Raw genomic sequence first — 24,243 nt, 5'->3', positions numbered from 1 at the left:
TTGGCATGTGAAAAAATATAATGGTTGAAGAAAAGAAAATGGTAGATGGGATTTTTAAATATCAGGATTATTACCACTGAAGAAAAAATTATGGATGAGGCTGTAGGCCATTAATCTAAATGAAGTAACTCAGAAACAGAAAATCAACTACTACATGTCTGACTTATAACTGGGAGGTAAACAATGGGTATACATGGGCATAAAGATGGAAAAATAACAGCACTGGGGACTCCAGAAGGGGAGAGAAAAGGAGGCAGGTGAGGGTTGAACAAGTATTTGTTGGGTACAATGCTCATTATTTGCATGACGGATGTAGTAGAAGCCAAACCTCACCGTTATGCAATACATCTAAGTAACAATCTTGAACACATAACCCCTAATCAATAGTAATAATCAAAAAATCCTGCAGTGAAGGGTAAAAAATAAACTCATCTGGGATATCTGGAATCCTGTGACCCAAGTATAGATTATGAAATTTATAAAATAATTATTGTCTTGCTAAAAATATTCCTAAAGATATTCTATAAAATAATTCACCATTTTTTATTTCCTTTCACCAGTGTCTTGGAATTATTTTCTAAGAATAAATTCACAGACAAAGGAGTGAACGTGTATATACTTCTGATAAAACAGTCTAATGTGGAAAATCAAGAAACACAAATAAGGGGATAATGTCTTTTTTTATATTTCTCTGTGCCACAGATGATTTGTAAAATTAATTTGTTTTATATTCATCTAATCTATTGATTCTAGAATAGAGATGGGACTCAAGATTCAAGGTATTAGGATGCTTGTTGTCACAGGGACAAATTCTTATCAGGAGAGGATAGGAAGTGCCTGCAGGGTAGAGTGGCCAGATTTAGCAAACAAAAATAGAGGATACCCAGTTAAATCTGAATTTCAGGTAAATAATGAACATTTTTTGCAATAGGTATTACCCAAATATTGCATGTGTTTTTCATACTGATAAGCCAGCCCCACTCCAAATCTATTGAATCAGAATTTGTGGGAATAAAGCATCTAGTTTGTATAAAAGTTTGCAACATCGGGGGTGGGGAGGTTGGGGAGGGATAACATGGGGACAAATGCCAGATGTAGGTGATTGGGGGATGGAGGCAGAAAACCGCACTCCCATGTATGTACCTATGCAGCAATCCTGCATGATCTGCACATGTACCCCAGAACCTAAAGTACAATAAAAAAATAATAAAATAAAATAAAGTTTGCCAGTAATTCTAATAGGCAGCCAAGGTTCAGGCACACTGTATTTAGCAATTATTTATCAATCAAACCTCCTATAAGATATATAAAATGACATTTATGAGGCATGACCACACAGCAAATCCAGATAAGGATAAATGTCAGCCTGTGGGTGTCATGTTGACTACAGTATTCTGTGTTGGTTCAGGACTGCTGTCAACTTTTTATTTTCATCCTGGTTTGCTTTTTCATACATTGGAGAAGAAGCTACAAGCTCCACTACCCCAATAATTTCCTCATTTTCAAAGTCATCAGGGAATATGTGCAAAAATAAAAATAATGCCAGCTATAAAACTGTTTAACTACTGTGTGAAAAATTGAATTTCCAATATAATGCATATTATGTTTCATCTCATAAAACATGAAATGATTGAAGATGCTAAATATGGCACAGTGGATAGGAAATTGATTACATCAAGAAATCTAGTCATCTGCTTCCTGAGTATGCCATTTAACTTTTGTGGGCCTCAAGTTCTTCACCAGTAAAACTAATGTTTTGTCTTGTTGACTACCCACTTTTAAATATCTGTAAGATTTAATGTTTACAATGTCTCTTGGAAACACTGAGGTTGGTATCAATAAGTTATTAGAAAGTCAATGTCTTCTGCTTATTGTTATTAGACATACATTTTAATAAGAATGTTATGGAAATAAAATAGATTATCATCTGTATTTATGCCCCATACTTGTCATTTGAGGTAATTCTTAAATGCAATTCAATGTAGATTACAAATTTGCAGTCCACAATTGATAATCACACTGTGAACTTTCCAGAATATTGAAACTCAATTTTAGAGGAAATAAATGTGTCTTGCTTTAGGCTTACTTACAGAAATAATCAATACCCTATTTAGGGTTATGAAGCAGGAACAACAAAACTTTCATGAATATTAATTGAAGTTTAGCTTGCACAATGAACACAGAAACATCTCTCAGATACTGCCCATCTTTTAGGGACTGACACTAAAATCAAGCTTTTCTTTAAATAATATTTAAAAAAAATTTCTCTTTAAAAAACTTAACTGCTTGAGATGGTGATGGATGATCAGTTTTTTTCATTTCAAATTATTGGGTCTATCTCCTAGTTTATATATATGTTTTAACCAATGCATCTGATTATATTAATCTCAAATGTGCCATTAAACTTCCCATGTGAGAAATAGTTGTAAAGTCACGAAAATAGGCCAGTTCTCAATTACATATAGTTTTTGTTCACCATTAACTAATTTATCACTCATTCATTATAGCCCACTTATATTTTTGGTATTTATGATTCAAGTACATTACAGCTGGAGCCTGGCTTTCTACAGTTTAAATTACCCATGGTCAGCCATGGTCTCAAAATATTAAATACAAATTCCAGAAATAATTTGTAACTTTTAAGTTTCATGCCATTCTTAGTAGTATGATGAAATCACACACTGTCCTTCCTGCTGGGTCCTATGTGGGATATGAATCATCCTTTTGTCTAAAGTATCCACACTGTAGACACTATCCACCTCTTAGTCACATAGCAGCCATCTTGGTCATCAGATTGACTGTCATGGTATCACATTGCTTGTGTCCAATCAACCCTTATTTTACTTTTATTGCAGAATATTGTTATAATTGTTCTATTTCACTATAGCTATTATTGTTATTCTCTTAATATTCCTAATTTATTAACTAAACCTTATCGTGTGTGTGTGTGTTTGTGTGTCTGTGTGTGTGTGTGTGTGTGTGTGTGTGTGTGTGTAAGGAAAACATAATATAATTAGGTTTTAATACTATCCACGGCTTCAGTCATCTACTAGGGGTCTTACTGCCATGAAAAAGGGGGAACTATTCTATTGCATTCAATTTTTCTCTTCATTATGTGCTAAAGGAAAATTAATGTTAAGAAAAATCATGTAAAACTATATTCATGTTCTCTATGTGGCTTTACATATCTAAAATTAATAAACATTTTGTACTGATACATAAATACAAATTGTAAAATGTATTCTATGTAAATAAAGATGGAAATCAGAATTCAGCAATATTTCAATGGCTATGCCATTTAAAAACACAGACGTGTGGTCAATGAATTAAAAAAAGCTGTAATTTTTTTAGCCAAAGCTTTTGTCTTTCAAGAACTTCAAGACTATCAGCAAATTTCCAAGCCTTTTTAACAATCCAAACTATTAAATATTCAAAAAGTAGATTTGAACTTTCTTTATCCCAACTCTACGTTAGGAACCCAAGTTCAGTCAATGACTCCCAAATCTGGAAATTATTTTAGAGGCAGAAAGTCTTCTTTGAGAGAAAATTTATTTAACAAAATTTTAATCAAAATACTACTTGTAAATTTTCTCTGGGGGGGAGAATATGGTATGTTCATCACCTTACAGAGTTTATGTATATATTTTGAAGCTTACCATAAACTTTGCTTCTACTTAGAGATTACTGCATGTGTTTAACATTAACTATGACAATAATTAAATTATTTTTATAATTCTTATTTTATATCTTTCTAATCAATATTTTTGAGTTTTACCTATTTTTATTATGTTTCTCGTTTCTAGTCAATTTGTACTCATAGTTTATTTTTTAAATTTCCTTCCGCCTAATATCTTTAAAGTAACTGTTTTGTCCTAATTTTTAAATTAAATTCTTAGTATAGCAGTTGTATATACTTCATATATATGTGTATTATATAAGATCTTTTTCCTATGATTTTTTATTTTATTATGAATTTTTAAATCTTTTTCTTTGGTCACAAAGACTAACATTATTACACTGTGAACAGGTAATATGGTCTGCCAGCCTATCTTGCTTATTACTTTCCCCCTTTACTGGAATGTAAGATCTCTGAGGGCAGTATTTTTCGACTGCTTTACCCATTGTTATGTTCTCTGAACCAGAAGAGAGTCTGGCACATCATAAACCTCAGTAATTGTTGAGTAAATTATTTAATTCTAAAGGTTTCCACTGTCTTAGACCAGTTTTTATGTTACATTTTTTTTTTCTGCTTGGGTTTTTATAACAAATGATAGTATAAATTCAAGCCATCATCCACTTTCCATAGACTGAAATTTTCAAATTCCAATTTTTCTCCTCCACTTATTGCTTGTGTTGGATAGAAAGTTCTCTTAATATTAGTATAACTTAGTTCTGATGTGTAAAGTTGTTCTAGGTCTCCAGGCCACAGATTTTGCAACCCTTATATCAGTTGTATTCAGGGGCCCTTTTCTGCCCTCTGACTTGGGAGAAAACAAGATGTCTTCTGTTTCTGTACATTCATTAAAATCATGTCCTAAGCTGGGCATGATGATTTGTGCCTATAGTTCCATCTACTTGGGAGACTGAGCTGAGAGGAACTCCTGAACTCAGGAGAATGAGGCTATCCTGGGCAACATAACACCTCCATCCATTTCTAAAAAAAACAAATAAAAATAAATAAATCCTGAACATCAATTTCTAGAAAATGTTCTAATGTGTATTTAAGACTGTCACTACTTGAGCTGTCTGTGTTTCAGCTAAAATATGCAATCTATCTTTAACTTCCTTTTTATTTCTAGCTTTTGAGCTTAGGTGTTAAAATTTTCTTTACAATGTTTTATCTAGCATTTTTATGTGTTTGTACTAATCTATCATTTTTAAATTTCAGTCTTTAAGTCTTGATTTAAAATTAATATATGCAAATCTTGCTGACCTAAAATTGTTTTATTTCTTTGAGAATATGTGTACAAATTAAAGGGTCATTTTCTGAAAGCAGCCATAATTTTCTTATTTCAGAATTCCTATAGTTCTTTGTCAGACAAAAAGATTGAGGGCCACCAGGTCAGAATTTCTCATCTTAAACACATTTTTCCTTATTCTCATGAAAACACTCTGTTTTTTATCCAAATAGATTATTCTTAGGATCCCAAACTAGACATGTTTCACCTTCTGAGACATATTCACAGTCTCAACAATAAATATCACATAATAACGTCATAACCTGATAACTACCAATATAGCCAAAACCACGCTTATGTATTCAACAAATATTTGTTGCACTTTGATTATTTGTCAAGCACTATTTGTTAAGATACACTGTGCTACTTGCTGAAGGTATAAATTTAAATAAGGTAGATAAAGTCCTTGTCATCATAGATCTTATTTTCTGACAGCGAAGACTGTCAAGAAGAGCAAATCCAGGTTAACCCAGACCCAACTCAATCTTTCAAAATATCAGTAAATACTTCTGAATTTCTACCTTTGTATCAGTGTGGCAAAGACCAACAAAATAAGAATTCCTATTTTGTGTATCTTATAGTCAAGTAGGGAATAAAGGCACTAAAACCTGCAAAGAAGTAAATAACTGTAACTGTGCAAAGTATAGGCTGAGAGAATAATGGAGTGTTTTAGAAATCCTAGCAGAATATAACCCAGGTTTTACAATGAGCACATCTAACTTAGATAGACTGAGCTTTAACCTTAAGACTTGATAGTTTTCCCTGGTTCTACTTGTGTGTGTGTGTGTGTGTGTGTGTGTGTGTGTTAAGAAGCAAAGAGTTTGATAGGCAAGAAGGAAGGGAAAAGGAAGAAGCTCCCCTGTACAGAAACAGAGGGAGGGATGCTTCAAAGTGGAGAGACAGAACCCCAAATGGGGCAGAAACCAGTGTATAATCAGGTGTATACATAGAGGCTGGAGGAGGTTGTGTCTGATTTGCATAGGGCTTGGTTTGACCAGGTATGTCATTCACATAAACTGTGAAAGAAAAAGCAGGCCCTCCCACCCTAGCCTGTCAATACGCAAATGCAGGGCACCATGATGTTCTACACACATGGGATATGTGGGGCAGTCACGTTGCCAGGAAATGTGGGGCAAGGGCACTGGTTCCACTTTTTATCATGTAAGTCATTCTATTTCTCTTGACCACCAAACTGGGGACCCCATTGGATTATTTTAGCTAATTTCTAGTTACTGCTGTTGATTCTCAGTTAGTCCACTTTGAACTCTAAGAACATCTCCTCCAGGTGTTATCTGTAAATCTTGCACCCTTCTTCAAACTTTTAATGTCTCTCAACATGATTTTTTAAAAATTATTCCTTCCCCAAGGCCCTGACCTTGGCATAGCAGAACTGTGCATTGGTTAGAATTTTAGCCTTCCTTGGAGCTACTCTAATGAGAAATCCCCGGGCTGGCTCTCAGCTTTCCCTGACCTCACACTGAGGAGAGGAGGCCCTTTTCATATGCTGCCAAGAGAGTTTGCTGACTTTCACTCTTGGCTTTCAATTACTTCTTAACACTATTAGCATTTTGTTATCCTTTTTTAGAAGTCAATAGAGTTTGGCATAGCATGCAATCCAATTGCTCTTGAAGCTACGATTTCCCTCACGTTTTCCAACATCAAACGGGTTAGTGGATTCCTCTTTCACTGATATACCATCTCAATTCACCACCCGTGAAACCTGTAGCATTTTATGACTTCCTTGTGCCAGGAGAATCTGGAGTCCATGGGCTCAGTGGTGCATTCTTCACTGCTAGCGAGGCAATAAGAGATGTAGCTCAAAGAGTATTTTTATCACTTGCATTTTCAGAAAATTCCTGACGTAAATTACCACATTTTGGATTCACTATTTGACTCCTCTACATGATTGACTGTTTGAGTGGTATAAAATTCGAAAGTCATTTTTCCTAAAGTTTGGCAGGCATTGTTCCCTTGACTTATGAATTCCAATATTATACTTGATAATTTTTACTTACCCTTTACATATTAATTTTAAAAACTTTGCTGGAGAATTTTAGTTTTCCTCTATCTCCAAATGCTCAGAAAGTATTCTTGGTTTTCTTTTCACTTGAAAATGTGAAATGGTCTCATATTACTCTGAATTTTTTCAGGCCTTTGTTGATCCCTTCACAATGTAAAATTAAATGAACTTCAGTTTTGGGAAACAATAATGACTAATTCCTTTCGACATCCTCTTTCCTGGTATATTATTTCCTGGTATAATATTTCCTGAAATATTAAGAATCAGATGTTAATAATGTCTATATAATACATATATATAACATGTCTAGACAATACATATAATTTTACTATATATATATAAACTATAAATGTTTTCTTAATTTTCTCATCTCATTTTACTTCTGTGAGGCTTTTCTTTGCGGAAGAATTTACTTTCTGAGAAATCTGCTTAATTTTATATTTCAAGCTTTCTCTTCAATTTTCTGTTTTTCCTATTTTTTCACTTTGGAGCAGCTGTTTTCCTGTCATTTGGATTTCCTTTTTACATCATGCCCCTTTGTATCAGTTGTTTTAAATGGGTGAATATGCTGTTTGTCTGAGTATAATAATTATATTTTTGAATTTTTTTCTTGTTTCCTGAATTGCTTACAATCTCTCCCTCTTTAATGTTTCTGCTTTGTTTGTCTCTTTTAAATGTTAGGAGATTTATCCAGAAGTCTAATGATCTCTATCTGTCTACTCATACTTAACAACAAGGAACTAAATATCAGACTGTAAGTTATTTAGGCATTTACAGAATTTTAAGGATTTGGTACAGATTAAGGTGACTAAGGTGGGATCCAGCTGTTTCAGTAATGTCTCCCACTGTTAATATTTCTTTCCCTGAAGTGGAGGGCTGGTTCTACCTACAGCCTGGAAATTAGAAGCTTGAGTGACTGTGATCTGGCAGCTGAGTAGGAAGAGGGGTGTGAACCTTCAACATAAAGTGTGCAGACCTCCACTAACCCCAATTTCCGCATGGCCTCCCTGTTCTCGTGGTGCCTATTGTTCACAATGGCAAATTCCTTCCATTTTAACATTTCTGGAGAGAAACTTTTCAAAACTCTTCTTCGGTGTTCATGTGTATGTTTGTTGTGAGAGACGTGGTAGAGAGGGTAACAATACCTGGAATGGAGAATATATCTAGGGGTCTAAATGGTTCTAACAGTGATATACAAGAGACTTCCTGTTTCAGCTCCATCTACAACCTGGCCTTCACAGGCAGCAAGTGACTCCAATTCTCCATTTTTTAAAGAGTTCTTTAATGGCAGTTTGATTCCTTCTTAGTTTCTTTTACTACTGTCACTTATTTCTCTTGTCTGCAAACTAAATTACAAATTGGCATTTTAATCACTTAATTAACATATTTTCTCTTCCTGTCTATTCCTGTACTTATCTCTTTGCTTTACAGAATTAATTATTTTTAAGAAATTATTTTTAAGAAATATTATAGTAGTTACTTTGGAGTGTTTGTGGAGTTTGTAGTGGTAAAGATCTATATAATCTACTACTTGTAACCCCAAATCCTTAAGTCACCTCAAAAAAGTGACCAATTGTCAACCTCTCATTCAGCACCCACGTCCAGTTATTCAACAACTCATTCAATTCAAACACTGGAATGTATCTCCAGTCAGTTCAATAACCTCCTTCACTATGCTACTATACAATGTCAATCCACTATAGAATTTGATCTGAGTTATAATTCCAATCTTATCTTATCCAATTTTATTTTCAACTGAAACAAATGTATTTATCTTCCTAAAATAAATGACTGTTATTTTCCTCCTTACAAGCTTTTTAACAATTTTTCTAATTCATAAGAATATTTTCTAAACTGCTTAGTATTGTACACAAATCACTTGAGACCCTGACTCACAGCCATCTCTCTTTGTGCCTGAATTACATTCAATTTATAACACATCTTTCTGCCTTTCCTAACCAGAGGAACATGAACATGGGGCAAAGCATATACATACACATTCACTCTCATACACACATGCTAACATGCCTCATCAATATTAATGTACTTGCAAGTCTATGAACATGCCAGAATTTTTTTATATTGGACTACTAACCACCATATGCTCCATTAAAATCATGTCTTTCTTTATATTTTTAATATCATAGTTCAGCTGTAACCTACACCAAAATGCCTTTCCTGATTCTGTTAGACAATATATTCATATAATACTTTCTATTTGCCCAAAATTATCATTATCACATTGTATCGAATTCTCCTTCTCCCTCTGTACAACGCTTCCTGTACTCTAACCCCAAGACTTATAAATTCTTTTTTAAGACTGTAAGCTTTTTAAAGAACACTTGTGTCTTTTTCTGCATTTAATTTTAATTTCTGATAAACTACATGGCATAACAGATGCTAAGTAAGTATGTGATAAGCCAGCTTCCAATGACTACTGCAAGGAAAGCAATGGAATTCTAAAGTTGTATGATAGATTTATAAGTGTCCAAAAGCTAAGGGAATGTGAATAATATTTGTTTTAACTAGTTTGTGATGGGAAGCAGTATATCATTAGATTTGTTCTTTTTTTTTTTAACGAGGAAGATACAACAAATAAATCCTTATAAAAACAGCCAATAAATCATTTATCATCACATTGATTTTCTCACTAGATTTTTTTTAAGAAAAAGTTTATTTGCTGAAAGAAATGAACAGGAATATTTTTCACTTTGCTTTTGTAAATAAAAACAAGTGAAAGGAAAATAATAGGCTGTGTGTTTACAGTCATCAAAAAGACTGCAAAAATATGACAGAAAGGAAGAATAAAGTCTTTAAATATCTTTTCAAATTAAAGAGTATACTGTATCTATGAATACCAAACCTCAGCAGCATGCAATTTACCCATGTTATAAACTGGCATATATACCCAATGAACCTAAAAGTTGAAAAACAAATAAAGTATAATCGTTATTTATAGCATTTGAATGATGACCAAATCAAAGATGAATTATGAATTCAGTTAGTTCAATCAAAAGAAATTTAAAAAATGCATCTATCAATTATCAATCACCAGATAAGATGCAGAAAAAATAAATATTTTCCTATGACTATTTTTATTGCAAATAAGTGACTGAAAAGAAATGCATTCAGTGGGATTTTCCAATAAAAGTTTTATGGCACTAAAACCGAGACAAATTGAAATAGAACTTTCATTGTAGATTTTATATAACAGTAAAATCATCCTACTTTGGTTTCATTAAGGCCAAATGTAGAAAAAGGAAGTAAGAACATGATCACATTTTATTCTCATCTGTTTCTTACTTCGATATAAGGTTTAACTTACAGAAGTGTTATCATTTCACAGAAACAATTGCTGGTATGTATTTGAAAGGCAAAATAAGAACAAGATGGCATATTATTCAGAAGCATTATTTTTCATTATTATCCTTTTTATTTATTTACTTATTTTGTAAAGAAGAATGAAAATGTAGGAAAAAAAGTCCTTTCTGCATAATTTAAAAATACCTTGCATATCATATTTTAGAGTTCATTTACAAAATTATGAATAATATTTTACATGTGTTTTCTGCATGCCGAAAACATCCATTTTTACTTATTCTCTTTATGCTGTTTCATTCTTCTTTTCTCTCTATAAAAGCCTAAAGTGGGTTTGCAAGGATTATAGCTTTTCTCATTCTCCTTTCACCATAGCTCATTGTTTTGCATAATATGCATAAAATAAATATATCCAATCCATTTCGGCCTCAGAGCACAAGTATTTAACCTTTACAAGTTTTGTAAAAGCATGCAAATTTCACGCAACAAGAAGAAAAAGAAATGCATATTTTCTAATGACTTTTAATTTTGTAAATAAACATTTTGAAAATTAATATATGCACACACACATACACATAGATTAGGTTTTTGTTGATTAAGACCTAAGATTTTCCATTTCTGCACTGTATTATTTGTACAGAAAGGGCATCAAGCACTATGTACCATAAAGCTGTTTAACTTTATCTTAACTGGGAAAAGTAAACTCAAAGTATCTAAAAGGCAACTTACGACAGAATAGAAAGCTACTATAAAAAGCAATGTTTTCTTGCGTATTTAAAATTGTATCTACAATTTTGCAGCTATTTGGACAGGAATGTGTAAGCAAAAAGAAAACTTAGAGAAAGGCAACAAGCAATGTTGAATCAGTGATAAATTAATTGGTGGCAGCAACTACAACTACATTTTTTAATTGTTTTTATTTAAAATTTTTTAAACCTGTGTAAAAAATGTAGATAAATACTAATTGCTTTAAATACCTAATTCAATGTTTCTTAAATGTGAGACACATATTAAAGGAAAAATTAGGCTTGTGTCCCATAGTACTGCACTGAGTTACTTCTAGTATATAATTTAAATAAGAATATACATAAAACATAGCATTAATTCTATATACTTACGGTTTTTATAGAACCATATGACCAGAACAAAATTTTCATATACTATTTGTAGAACTATAAAACTAATGAAGTTTAAATTAATAGTATTATTGTGTAGTTCACGGCATTGTTTTCTGAATTAAAACCATCACTCACAACGTTATTATGATATTCACCACCCTACTGCAGGTTCTGTTGAGTTCATCCTGTCTGTACTGCATTTTTTTCTTATAATGACTCAATTTTCTCACAGTTTGGGCATTCAAATTACTGTCAAACCTTTATTCGACTATTATGGTATGATATCAGGTAGCTATAACTTGGCTCCACTTTCAGATATACATATTAACCTTGCTCAAATTATCTCCTATTAACTTCTAATAATGAAAGTAATACCACTAGGCTGCAATATGATGGTAAAAAGAAGTGTGTATGTACCTATAGTGTTCTGTATTGCCATTAGATATTTACAATCCAAATAATAAGGAAACACTTTTTAAAACATTTGCAAATATTAAAATATAAAATTCAGATTGTTATTGTGGACAATTTTTAGATACCAAGTGTATGATCATGGGCCTGCATTTGAAAAATAGTACCAAAGTTGTATGTGCTATGACAGTTCCTACCTAAAGTTAACCAGTATCAAAATGTGATGAGTTAATTTTTAAGACTGACATTAATTTGTAGTTCCAATATGAGATCAACTGCCTGTGAAAAACTGACAAAAGATAACAAAGATATAATTAATATCTAAAATGCATTAATACCTAACATTTTTGGCATAGTCAGCTACTGTATTTTATAATGTTAGAACAAGGGGTTTCCAAAGGAGGATCTGTTTCTGTCTCTGATAATGTCAAAGTCATAATTGTATAAAATGCATACAGTCTTGTTGCGTACGCGTGTGTGTGTGTGTTACACGCAGCATTAGGGGAAGACCTTTAGTAATTATGACTTTAATTGTTACAGCTGATTTTTTAGAAGAATATCTTCGAATATCCAACATATATAGAAATTTGTAAAATTATATGGAAGTATAATTTTTTCATGCACATTTCAAAACTGATATATGAAAGTCATTTAGCTGATTAATGAGTCAGAATCTTTTCCTACATTTGCACTGCTACTTATCACTGTATGACCTTAGAAAGAAAGCAACCTCCTAGTACTAGTTATGAGAACATATGGAATATGAAGCGTACAAAAAGAAATTATTCTTTACTGGATATTTTCAGTAACTATGTAAATGGCTTAAGCTTTGTGTTTACCAGTGTAAAAGAATTAATTCCAATTGTAGCTATTTTTAGCTATATTCTACTGCATGTTTTGGGTGAATTATATGCCACAAAATAGTTTAAAATCAATAATTTACTAATTTGATTGCTATAATCTCATAAAATTTCAAAAATTAACTGTGACCTGGAAGGAAGAATACTGTGCAGTCTTTAGGAATGCCTCAATGTCGAGGATCTTAAGTAATAGTAGCTAATGTAAAAACCCTGAGTTCCATTAGTAGATGAAAACATGCTTAAATGAATATTTGATAATTCTGCCTAAATGTAGATTTAATACATGGGTGTAAATTTGCTGTTGCAGAAGTAAGTAGATCATGTGCTAGACCTGATCAAAAATACATTAAATGTGGTAGCTATCTTTCATTTTATTTAGTTTTAAATTCAATGGCTTGAGTTTCAGGAGTAAATATTCCGGTAAATATCATTCATTGCTCATAGCTGGTGTCCAAGCACTAGAATAAATTTCCTCTTCATCTGTTTTATTATTTTTAAAACTGTTTTACAATCATCTTTATAAACAATTCTTTTTCCATTCATATTTTGCTTTGTGGTAAGAATATTTAATATGAGATATACTCTCTTAACAAATTTTTAAGCACACAGCCCAGTATTTAAAAGCACACAACACAATATATATATATATATATATATTTTTTTTTTTTTTTTTGTGAGACAGAGTTTCGCTCTTGTTACCCAGGGGTGATCTCGGCTCACTGCAACCTCCGCCTCCTGGGTTCAGGCAATTCTCCTGCCTCAGCCTCCTGAGTAGCTGGGATTACAGGCACGCACCACCATGCCCAGCTAATTTTTTTGTATTTTTAGTAGAGACGGGGTTTCACCATGTTGACTAGGATGGTCTCGATCTCTTGACCTCGTGATACACCCACCTCAGCCTCCCAAAGTGCTGGGATTACAGGCGTGAGCCACTGCGTCCGGCTGACAACACAATATTTTTAACTATAAGCAAAATGTTTCAAGATCTGTAGAACTTACTTATTTTGCATAACAAAAACATAATTCCCATTAAACAGCAGCTCCTCATATTTTTTTTTCCTTGCCCCAGGCCCTGGTTAACCTACCATTCTACTCTGTTTCTACAAGTTTGACTATTTTAGATACCTCATATAATAGTGAAATCATAAAATATTTGTCCTTCTGTGATTTGATTATTTCACTCAGCATAATGTCCTCAAAAGTTTATCCATGTTGTAGCTTATGGGAAGCTTAAGCTTCAAGGTATTTACACAAAGGAATTGAAATTACGATTTCAAAGATAAATTTTTACCTTCAAGTCTATTGAATCATTATTCATAATAGCTAAGTTGTGGAAACAATCTAAATGTCTGATATGGTTTGGCTCTGTGTCCTCACCAAAATCTCATATTGAATTGTAATTCCCAATGTTGGAGGATAGGAGGTGATTGAATCTTGGGGCACACTTCTTGCATGCTGTTAGAGTTCTCACAAGATCTGGTTGTTGGAAAGTGTGGAGCACCTCTCCCGTGTCTCTCTTCCTCTCTTCTTCGCACCATATGAAGATGTGCCTGCTTCCCCTTTGCCTTGGGCCGTGACTGTAAGCTTCCTGAGCCCTCTCCAGAAGCAGAGGCCTGAACAGAGCCAATTAAACTTCTTGTCTTTATAAATTCTCCAGTTTCTGTTATGTCTTTATAGCAGTAGGAGAATGAACTAATACAATGTTTATCAACAAATGAATTTTAAAATTCAGGCTATGCATACCTATTCAGCCTTTAAAAAGGAGAAAATCCTTCCATATGTGGCCATTGTTTCTTATTCCTTGTAATGGGTCAAATAACCAATTTCCATTACTATGATTTTTTTTGGATACATAATTGAGATACAGACTTCTGTTAAACCCAACACCCACCCACCCCACATACTCTGTCTGATGCTAAGCATTTATTCTTTTCGTAACTTGGACATTTATACTGCCGGGATAGAAACAGACATTGCCAGCTGCCTGTGGTGGCTCATCCCTGTAATCCCAGTACTTTGGGAGGCTGAGGCAGGTAGATCACCTAAGGTTAGGAATTTGAGACCAGCCTGTCCAATATGGTGAAACCCCGTCTCTACCAAAAATACAAATATTAGCCAAGTGTGGTGGTAGTTGCCTGTAATCACAGCTACTCAGGAGGCTGAGGCACAAATGCTTGAACCTGGGAGGTGGAGGTTGCAGTAAGCTGAGATCATGTCATTATACTTCAGCCTGGGTGACAAGAAGGAAATTCCATCTCGAAAAAAAAATAGACATTGCCTTTTATTTTGAAATTATACATAATATTTGTGTTTCCTAGAAGAAGATAAAGCAAATGAATATCACTGAGGAAAAGCAAGAGGAAGGGCCTGGTTGAAGACAGAGAGGAAGTAGGTATGCTGAGTATGAGAGAAGAAACACCATTCTTGGTTGGAGAAGATAGCTATAATTGTTCTTTAGTAGGATTCTTTTATGTTACCACATATGTTTACGCACCATCAAATTTTGAGGACTGCTATTGGGTACCTCAAGTAACTGAATTCTGAGGAACCAAGTCTTAACCTTCTTGATGATTAATCTCTGCATCCAGGATTGGCATCAAGCTTTATGACATTTCACTGTCAAGGAACCACGTAAACATGGGTGAAATATCTGGAATGGCCAGAGCTTTTTTTTTTTTTTTTTTTTTTTTTTTTCCTAATTGTTCTTGATTTAATACAAGTTTTGACACTTTTAATTAACTTCAGTGGGAAGGTAAACTCAATGGCTGGAATTTAGTATCACCTAGTGAGCTGCGGCAGAATTTTAAATCAGATTCAATTTTCTTTGGAGAAAAGTAAAGTGGTTTTTTTTGTTTGTTTTTTTGTGTTTGTTTGTTTGTTTTTTAACAAATACATACAAGCTCAAATCTGCTGTATGTGAGGACCTCATCCACATATGTGCAGAGGCTTTACTGAGGGTTTACGCATTGTAGAATGATAACAATCTAGAGAAATGGAGCAAGATGATTTTGAGACAAGACTGTTGACCCAGTTGAAGGATTGGCATACATGGATAAGAAGGAACTACTAATTTGGAGAACAGTATTAACCTATGCTGAAACTAAGTTGATTCCAAATTGTTGATATAGTAAACAAAATAAAAGCATACATATGGATGTTATTAAGTTAGTACTAAAATAAAGAAGACAATGCTTCTGAAAATCCAACCTACATCCAACTCACATAGTTATTTATTGATACTTGCCCACAATAGCAAAGTGTGCTTTTTACATGGAGGCAAACTATCTCTGGAATTCTTTAGTGTCCCTAATTTATATAAGGCTACTGAGATGGGCCACTCTAAGAGACTTACAGGTTTACTGAGGAAAGAGGTTGTAGAATAAATAGTGAGGAGAGAAATATCTGACCAACTGCTTTTCTATTACTACTTTCAGGAATAAAAGACTAGCAGTGTGTTTTAAAAACCCACTAAGAGGAGAAAATATAAAACAGTCCTGCAGAAGTGGGAGATAGGAATTAGAGATTTAGTAGGGCAGTCAACCACTTAAAATGTTTAGTGTGAATCCCAAGTTATTTGACATATAGTTGAGTTTACAGTTCTGAAAATAATGGACACCTGCTTCTAATTCCTCCAATTTTGCTGGAGAAATAGCAGAAATATCAGGTAGAAATATCAGACCTATACACATAGAGGCTGTATTCTAAGGTATCTAAACTTCCCTATTTGGTCAAGTACTGTCCATTAAGCCAGAACGAGAAAAACTGCTTTTCCTCAAATTAATCATGTGGAGTTGAATATAAACAATTCCATTAAAATGAAGAATTGCACTTCTGCATATCCTAGACACCATTTAAGCCTCAGATATTTTTGTGTTACACAAAGATGTGTGAGAGATACCAAAACATATTACTGAAGTTCAATTTTACACTATTCTTGTAATTTGGGGCTGAGGTTTAATTTAGGAAAATTAAGCAATGTAGATTGGTTTTCACGGGGTTGTGGTGAAGGGAAACTCCTATCAGTTATATTTTTATTGTCAGTTTTATTTTCATGGCAGTCACAAACACATCCACTTCTCCAATACATTGTGGAATTTCAAACAAAGAGAAAAATCTGATGGAGTTCAGCTCCTGCCTAGCAAATTCTAATCAGTTTATTCCATAGCAGCCAGTTCTACCTTCAAAATACCAAACATTGTGACATAAGTACTGTACCTCTTTCATGTACTGAACACTCAGCCAGAAAGAGAAGAACTGCCTTTCCTCAAATTAATCATGTGGAGTTGAATATGAAAAACTGTACATTATATTCTCCATAGTCTGCACAGCAAAATATGTTATGCATAGTCTCGCAGCAAACAATTGGCCAGAAAAAAAAATGTAGTAATGTGATCAGATGTGAGAAAAGAAAGAAAAATAAGTATGATAGTAAGAATAGCCTTGATCTTTAAGACTTAAGGTAGAATCATTAAACATTAAAGGCACTGCAAGGACTGACACACAAAAAATGACCTCCAGGAAGGGTTCCCAGTTCAAAGATGTGAGATTAATGTTCACAGACATTGTAAGCCTGAACGGTTTGTTATCCAAATACCTTTTCATGGACCTACAGGTTTGAAAATAAAAACAAGCAATGGGGAAAGGACTCCCTGTTTAATAAATGGTGTTGGGAAAACTGGCTAGCCATGTGCAGAAAGCAGAAACAGGACCCCTTCCTGACACCTTACACCAAAATTAACTCCAGATGGATTAAAGACTTAAACATCAGACCTAATACCATAAAAACCTTAGAAGAAAATCTAGGCAAAACCATTCAGGACATAGGTGTAGGCAAGGACTTCATGACCAAAACGCCAAAAGCAATGGCAACAAAAGCCAAAATAGACAAATGGGACCTAATCAAACTCCACAGCTTCTGCACGGCAAAAGAAACAGTCAGTAGAGTGAATCGGCAACCAACAGAATGGGAAAAAATTTTTGCAGTCTACCCATCTGACAAGGGGCTGATATCCAGAATTTACAAAGAACTAAAGCAGATCTACAAGAAAAAAACAAACAAGCCCATTCAAAAATGGGCAAAGGATATGAACAGATACTTTACAAAAGAAGACATACAGGAGGCCAACAAACATATGAAAAAATGCTCATCATCACTGGTCATCAGAGAAATGCAAATCAAAACCACATTGAGATACCATCTCACACCAGTTAGAATGGCGATCATTAAAAAATCGGGAAACAACAGATGCTGGAGAGGATGTGGAGAAATAGGAACACTTTTACACTGTTGGTGGGAATGTAAATTAATTCAACCATTGTGGAAGACAGTGTGGCGATTCCTCAAGGACCTAAAAATAGAAATCCCATTTGACCCAGCAATCCCATTACTGGGTATATATCCAAAGGATTATAAATCATTCTACTACAAGGACACGTGCACACGAATGTTCATTGCAGCACTGTTTACAATAGCAAAGACCTGGAACCAACCCAAATGCCCAACGATGATAGACTGGATAGGGAAAATGTGGTACATATACACCATGGAATATTATGCAGCCATCAAAAACGATGAGTTCACATCCTTTATAGGGACATGGATGAACCTGGAAACCATCATTCTCAGCAAACTGACACAAGAGCAGAAAATCAAACACCGTATATTCTCGCTCATAGGCGGGTGTTGAACAATGAGAACACATGGACACAGGGAGGGGAGCACTACACACTGGGGTCTGTTGGGGGGAAATGGGGGAGGGGTGGGGGGTGGGGAGGTGGGAAGAGATAGCATGGGGAGAAATGACAGATACAGGTGAGGGGACGGAAGGCAGCAAAGCACACTGCCATGTGTGTACCTATGCAACAATCTTGCATGTTCATCACATGTACCCCAAAACCTAAAATGCAATAAAAAAAAAAGAAAAAAAAAATGGGTGAATTTTCAAAGAAATCCTTAGTTTTCCCAGCATAGTTGTCTCCTGAAAGCATACTATTATGATGTCTTAAAATAAATAATAAAAGGTGTATATTTAACATCTCGTATCTCACCTGATTGACCAATTGCCAAATAAAGCTTATCTACATTTTCTTTCTGAGTTTAGGATTATACTTACAAGGTGACTATAAAAATGTTTTTGTTTTCTATAAATACTTTTGATACAACATTTAAAATAGGTTAAAACCACAGTGGCTGGATAAAAGTGCTTGAATCTTCTAATCCTCCATGTAAATCTTAAATAAGCAAGATACCCATGAGATCTCTAAATCCACAAATGTAAACTGTTTATTCATGTTGCCAACAAGCCAGATGGTATTCAAACTTTAAAAAACAAGAGCTTCCTCAATACCCATGAAATACCTGCTTGCTCCAATTATTAGGTTTTCAAAAGAAACACTAAGTAAAGGATGCTAGTTAATATCTCATATATTATATAAATTTTATGAACAAACCAAGTTATATATACACATATTAAACCATTATTTTCTTCATTATATTCTTTATATTGATTTTAAGTAATGAATAAATATTAAGTAACAAATTTAGAAGCAGATCACTTTTATTCAGGTTAATTTCTTTAAAGGAATCAAAGGGAATTTTTTTCACACCTACAAATACCTGCATAATATCAACTTGGAATGATACAAAAGTCTTTAATTCATCAATTACCCTATTAATTTTATGCATCCTAAAATTACATACTCATATATCCCTCAAGGTTTTTGAGTTTCCTTATCTTCTTTTTCATAAACATGTTAAAATATAATTAATGGTGAAGAAATTTAATCCACAGGGATACAAAAAGCTTAGGAGATTCAAAAAAATGTTTAAAATAAGCAATTTATGGATCTACAGAGTCCTTCCCATGTGTTTTAAGTTACACTAAGCTTCTAATTCTTTAAATGTGATTAGATTAATTTAAATAAAGATAAAAAGAGTAAGAAAGCATATGTGATGGATGCCATGTTATCCATGTAGTTCTGTACATGTTAATTCTACAATTTACTGTGTTCCTATGTCTACAGACCTGGTTTGAAGATTTATTCTGCCTCTTACTTTGCTTTGTTTTTTTTTTTTTTTTTTTATCATTAGCTTTAAAAAAAAAAACTGAGTTAACCACTCATGGTGAATTGAACTCATCACCTCTGGTCCAAGTGGAATCTCTAGTCCAAGTGGAAAAGATCCTCAGTCTCTTGCCTTCCACAATTCTCTTCCCGCTTGGACTGGAGATGATAATTATTACATAAATGCTTAGGATATTTTTGCATTTGAGTCCACATAATTACTCCAGCCTAAATAAAGTAGTCATAATAGACTTTTCATTCTACTCTGACATTTAATCAATAGCAGAATATTTTATTTTTACCTTCCAAATTCTGTGGATTCTACCCTGTCTTGTCCCATTACACTGCTTTTGCTGGACTCAATATTCCCCTCACCTTGATCATGCAGTACTTGGTACTCTGTCTCTTTAACCGATACCTCTCTCCCGAGCACAAATTTAACTCCCCTTACAAACTTTGAAAGGATCCTCTGTCATTGTTTATAGAATCAATTTCATCAGTTCAATAAGCATCTTTTACAATTTTCTGTAAGGTCTGGCTCCATCCTACCTCACAAATCCTATTTCGTTTTACTTCTACTATGTTTTTTATTTAAATGATGATCCCTTGTAATCCATCAGATCTTATCTTTCTTTGCTTCTGTTTCTTTCTTAAGCTGTGATACCAAATATATCGACATGATGAGCTCATCCTCTGAGATTGAGGTCAAAAGAATACCTCCTGTTAAAGCCTTACACTCTCTCTCAAAATAGAGTAGGTTTAATTTAATTTATTATTTAATTGAAAATTTATGTATTTGTTGTGTGTTGTTCTTATATACTCTATTTACAGGTTTCAATAAAATATTGTAAGCTTATTCATTTAAGATATTTATGTAATTTATTCATAAGACTTTAGTATATGCTAAGTTGCAAGCATCTAACAAATATTTAATAAGTAAAGTTAATTTAAACAATTGATCTGTGTAGGCTGAGTATACTGTATATGATGAAATATACACCTGTGCTATTCTGAATATATATGATATATATATCTTAGTACATACATACTTAACATAATTATATCTATGTCTCTATCTATCTATATGTCAAATGCAAATGTTATGGGAGCCAAAAGATTTGTAGTTTTAATATTTTTCATGTATTTAAGTATCTGAACTCCTATATAAATAAGGTATAATTGGACAGTTTAATCTGCAGTTTTTAAAAGTAAGCAAAGTGAATATCTTTCTCCAGAAATGGGTAATACTACTAATATTCTTTGTTTGACACTCTCTTTGTCTATATTATACATGCTGACACGCAAATACACAAATACACTGATCTTTCAGATTAAAAAAACTCTCAATATAATTCTTTTATCTTCTAAAATATAGCTCTATCATTTTTATAGTTCTGCTGAACCCACAAATTTTGGGAGAAGCTTGGAAAACTTTTACGGATAAAGAGAAATCAAAATCATTTTAAAATTGGAAGGCAAAAAGAGTTTTCAGCTATATAAACTGCTCTACAAAAGATACTGCTAAATAACTAAAATATGCTGCAAATGTACTGATGCCCTGACCTGTAGAAATACAGTAATTCCACTGACAATAAGAAGCATGAGCAATTTTTTTTTTTTTATTTCCTTACTGGCCAATGTCTTTGATAAAAAAGTACTATCACCCTAGACTCCAGAATGCGGCATTAAAGTTTAATTCTCTTCAATCAGGTAGGCAGAGATCAAATTCTGACACTGGGTTTTATTGTGGAAGAGTTAGAGCTTTCTGAAAATCTCTTTTAAACCACTGAAGCAAACCAAAAATGTTTTAAGAGCCAAGAGAAAACATATGCAGTTTTTTTCACATATTCAAATATCTGCACACCTACATAAGGAAAGTATAACCACAGAGCTTAATCTAAATGTTTTCCAGACTAAGCTTTTTAATTTTTAAAGTTTAATCTTCCTCCTTATTTAACTCTTTTTGTTTTTTGAGACAGAGTCTCGCTCTGTCACAGGCAGCAGATTCCTGTCCTATTTTTGCATTAATACAATTATATAAGTAGGTTTTCCTATAAATTAAAACATTAACAGCAGAAAAGTAACATGCCATATAATTCCATATGTCAAATGTAGGGTTTTCTTTCTTTCTTTCTTTTTTTTACTTTTTTATTTCAATAATAAAAATAAATAATCATGTTACTAGAAAGTTTTTGCTTTCATTGCGACTATAACTTATGAAGTGTAGCTAAAATTTGAAAATCTAGCTGCAAGCCTGGATATTTTTATAAAAAATGAACAAACGAGTCTGAATTTTGAACATTTTTCTACAACTGCACGTGCCAGATTAATCTGCTATAATAGAAGCACAAGGGACACACAATAAAGTATTTATCAGTGTTCAAAATTACTATTTCTTCATCCCCTTTTGTCTGAATGAATTATCTTTCTAAATAATGAGAAGTTTATCTCATTGATTCTTTTAATTAAATCTACTTCAATTTTTATAACTTTTTAGTTCTGGTAAAAGCATCCTTACTTTCAAAAGGGCATCACTTCCAGAAAACATCTGAATGTTTTTTAAAAATCATCATTTTAGGTCCAGTCACAAGTTTAAAAGATTGAATAACAGCACATGGAAATTTGCAGAAGGCAAATGTTATATTTTATATACCACAAGTATTAAGAACTAAAAATAATTTAATGTAGATATACTTTTGAAGAAAAAAAGTTTACAATATTCTTCTCACTGATAACTCAAATACAGATTAAATATCACATCATTTAAAGAAGAATTACTAAATTACATGCACTGAAATATTTTTATCAATTCATTCACATAAAATACCATACAGATTATAAAAGATGTGGACTGTTTCTCATCCTAAGTTACTTACATATATTTTATCCTATTCTTTTGTATCAACTTTTAAAAGAAAAAAAAAAAAAAAACGCTGCTGAAATTGTTATATACTCTGGGTTCCTGAGAACTGACCGTAAATTCTACCTTTGTTGATGAATTGAACTTTCTATAGCTATTTAGCCATTATGTGTTTTTAAGTCTTTTTAAATGTATTTCATTAAAATTCTTTTATTTAAAATGAAAAGATGAATAGATGTGTCAGAATTATATTACAGACTGAAAAGAATACAGAGTAAAGACAAAATGATACGTTTGTTCTAATTATTTCATAATCATCTATGACACAGATTGGCAAGCCAGGCTGCATGAGGAGAAAGAAGGAAGTGGAAAGGTTAGAAAGAAATATGCCCTACCTGTCTTATCTAGTTGCTGAAGATAGAGTCTCCATACTAATTTATCTATGCCTATCTCATAAAGTCACCTGCCACATTCTGATTAGGCTGGCATTAGACCATGCTATTTAATAAATGAGGATACTAAGCTTCAGGGAGTTATAATATGTATCTGTTTCCTAAACAGTGACTAACAAGGTTTCTGAGTGTGTAATTCTTTCTGTTGCAGTAGCCCTTTCTCTTCCCTGGTAACCTTCTCTCATCAAATGGAGCAGACCTATACATGCTATAAGGTGGCTAACACTGCCACTAAAATAAAAACAACATAAACTTAATTTTATGTTATCCTAACTTATAAAATTCTTTAAAATTGCTACTTCTTCATTCATATTTTATCTTTTCACACCACTGTTATCTAAAGTATTCGTGCAAAATTACAATATGCAAATAAATTATTTTTATCTTCATCCCTTCTGTGTTTATTCTCTATCAATTAATAACCAACTATCTAAAGATGAAGGTTACCAGTGAGTTCCCTGGTTAAAATCCGTTATTTGCCAGTTTGCTTTATGTAAAGAGATTTTATGTATCATTTATCTAATTATCTATCATTTATCATGTATCTATCTTTTAGTGAACATCTGCTGAGACTAGACTGATTTGCCAAGATTATTTGGCTAAACTGGTAATGGCTGTGAGCCCTCTACGGTGGCCGCTGTGAAGGGGCAGCTGCTGTTGGGCAGGCAGCTCCAGGTGCTGGCACAGGTGCCATCTCCATGCAAGGCTGCAGCTGGACCAGATGTACTGCAGGTAGCTTCTACTGCGGGTACCCACATCTGGATGAAGGGAATGCAGTGGTTCCCAGAAGCTTAGAGATGCCAGAAACTGGAGAGCCCCAAAGAGGGTATCATAGTCCTGGCTCAGGGAGCCCCTAGGCAAGGTTTCCCAAAGGGCCACAGCTCTTCTCTCTTTCTTGTTGCCTACAGTGTGGTGAATAGGGGTGTGCGCTCCAGCCCTGTTTGTATTGCAGCTCTTTTAGTCCTGCCGTTTGCCATTTAACAGGTCCAGATTTCTTGTCCTGTGTCCAGGACGAATGAGGTACAGGGAAAACTAGAGGGTGAGCACATTGGAGGGGAGCTTCACTGAGCACCAGAACAGCTCTCAGGAGACCCGACATGGGTAATTCCTTTCTGCAAATAGGTTATTCCAGGAGACTCAGAGTGGGTAGCTCTTTTCCAGCTCTCATCAGAAACGAGACATGG

This window comes from Saimiri boliviensis, chromosome 4 (assembly GCF_048565385.1).
Source record: "Saimiri boliviensis isolate mSaiBol1 chromosome 4, mSaiBol1.pri, whole genome shotgun sequence".
Lineage (NCBI taxonomy): Eukaryota > Metazoa > Chordata > Mammalia > Primates > Cebidae > Saimiri > Saimiri boliviensis.
The sequence above is the reverse complement of the archived record's forward strand: the minus strand, read 5'-3'. Positions refer to the sequence as shown.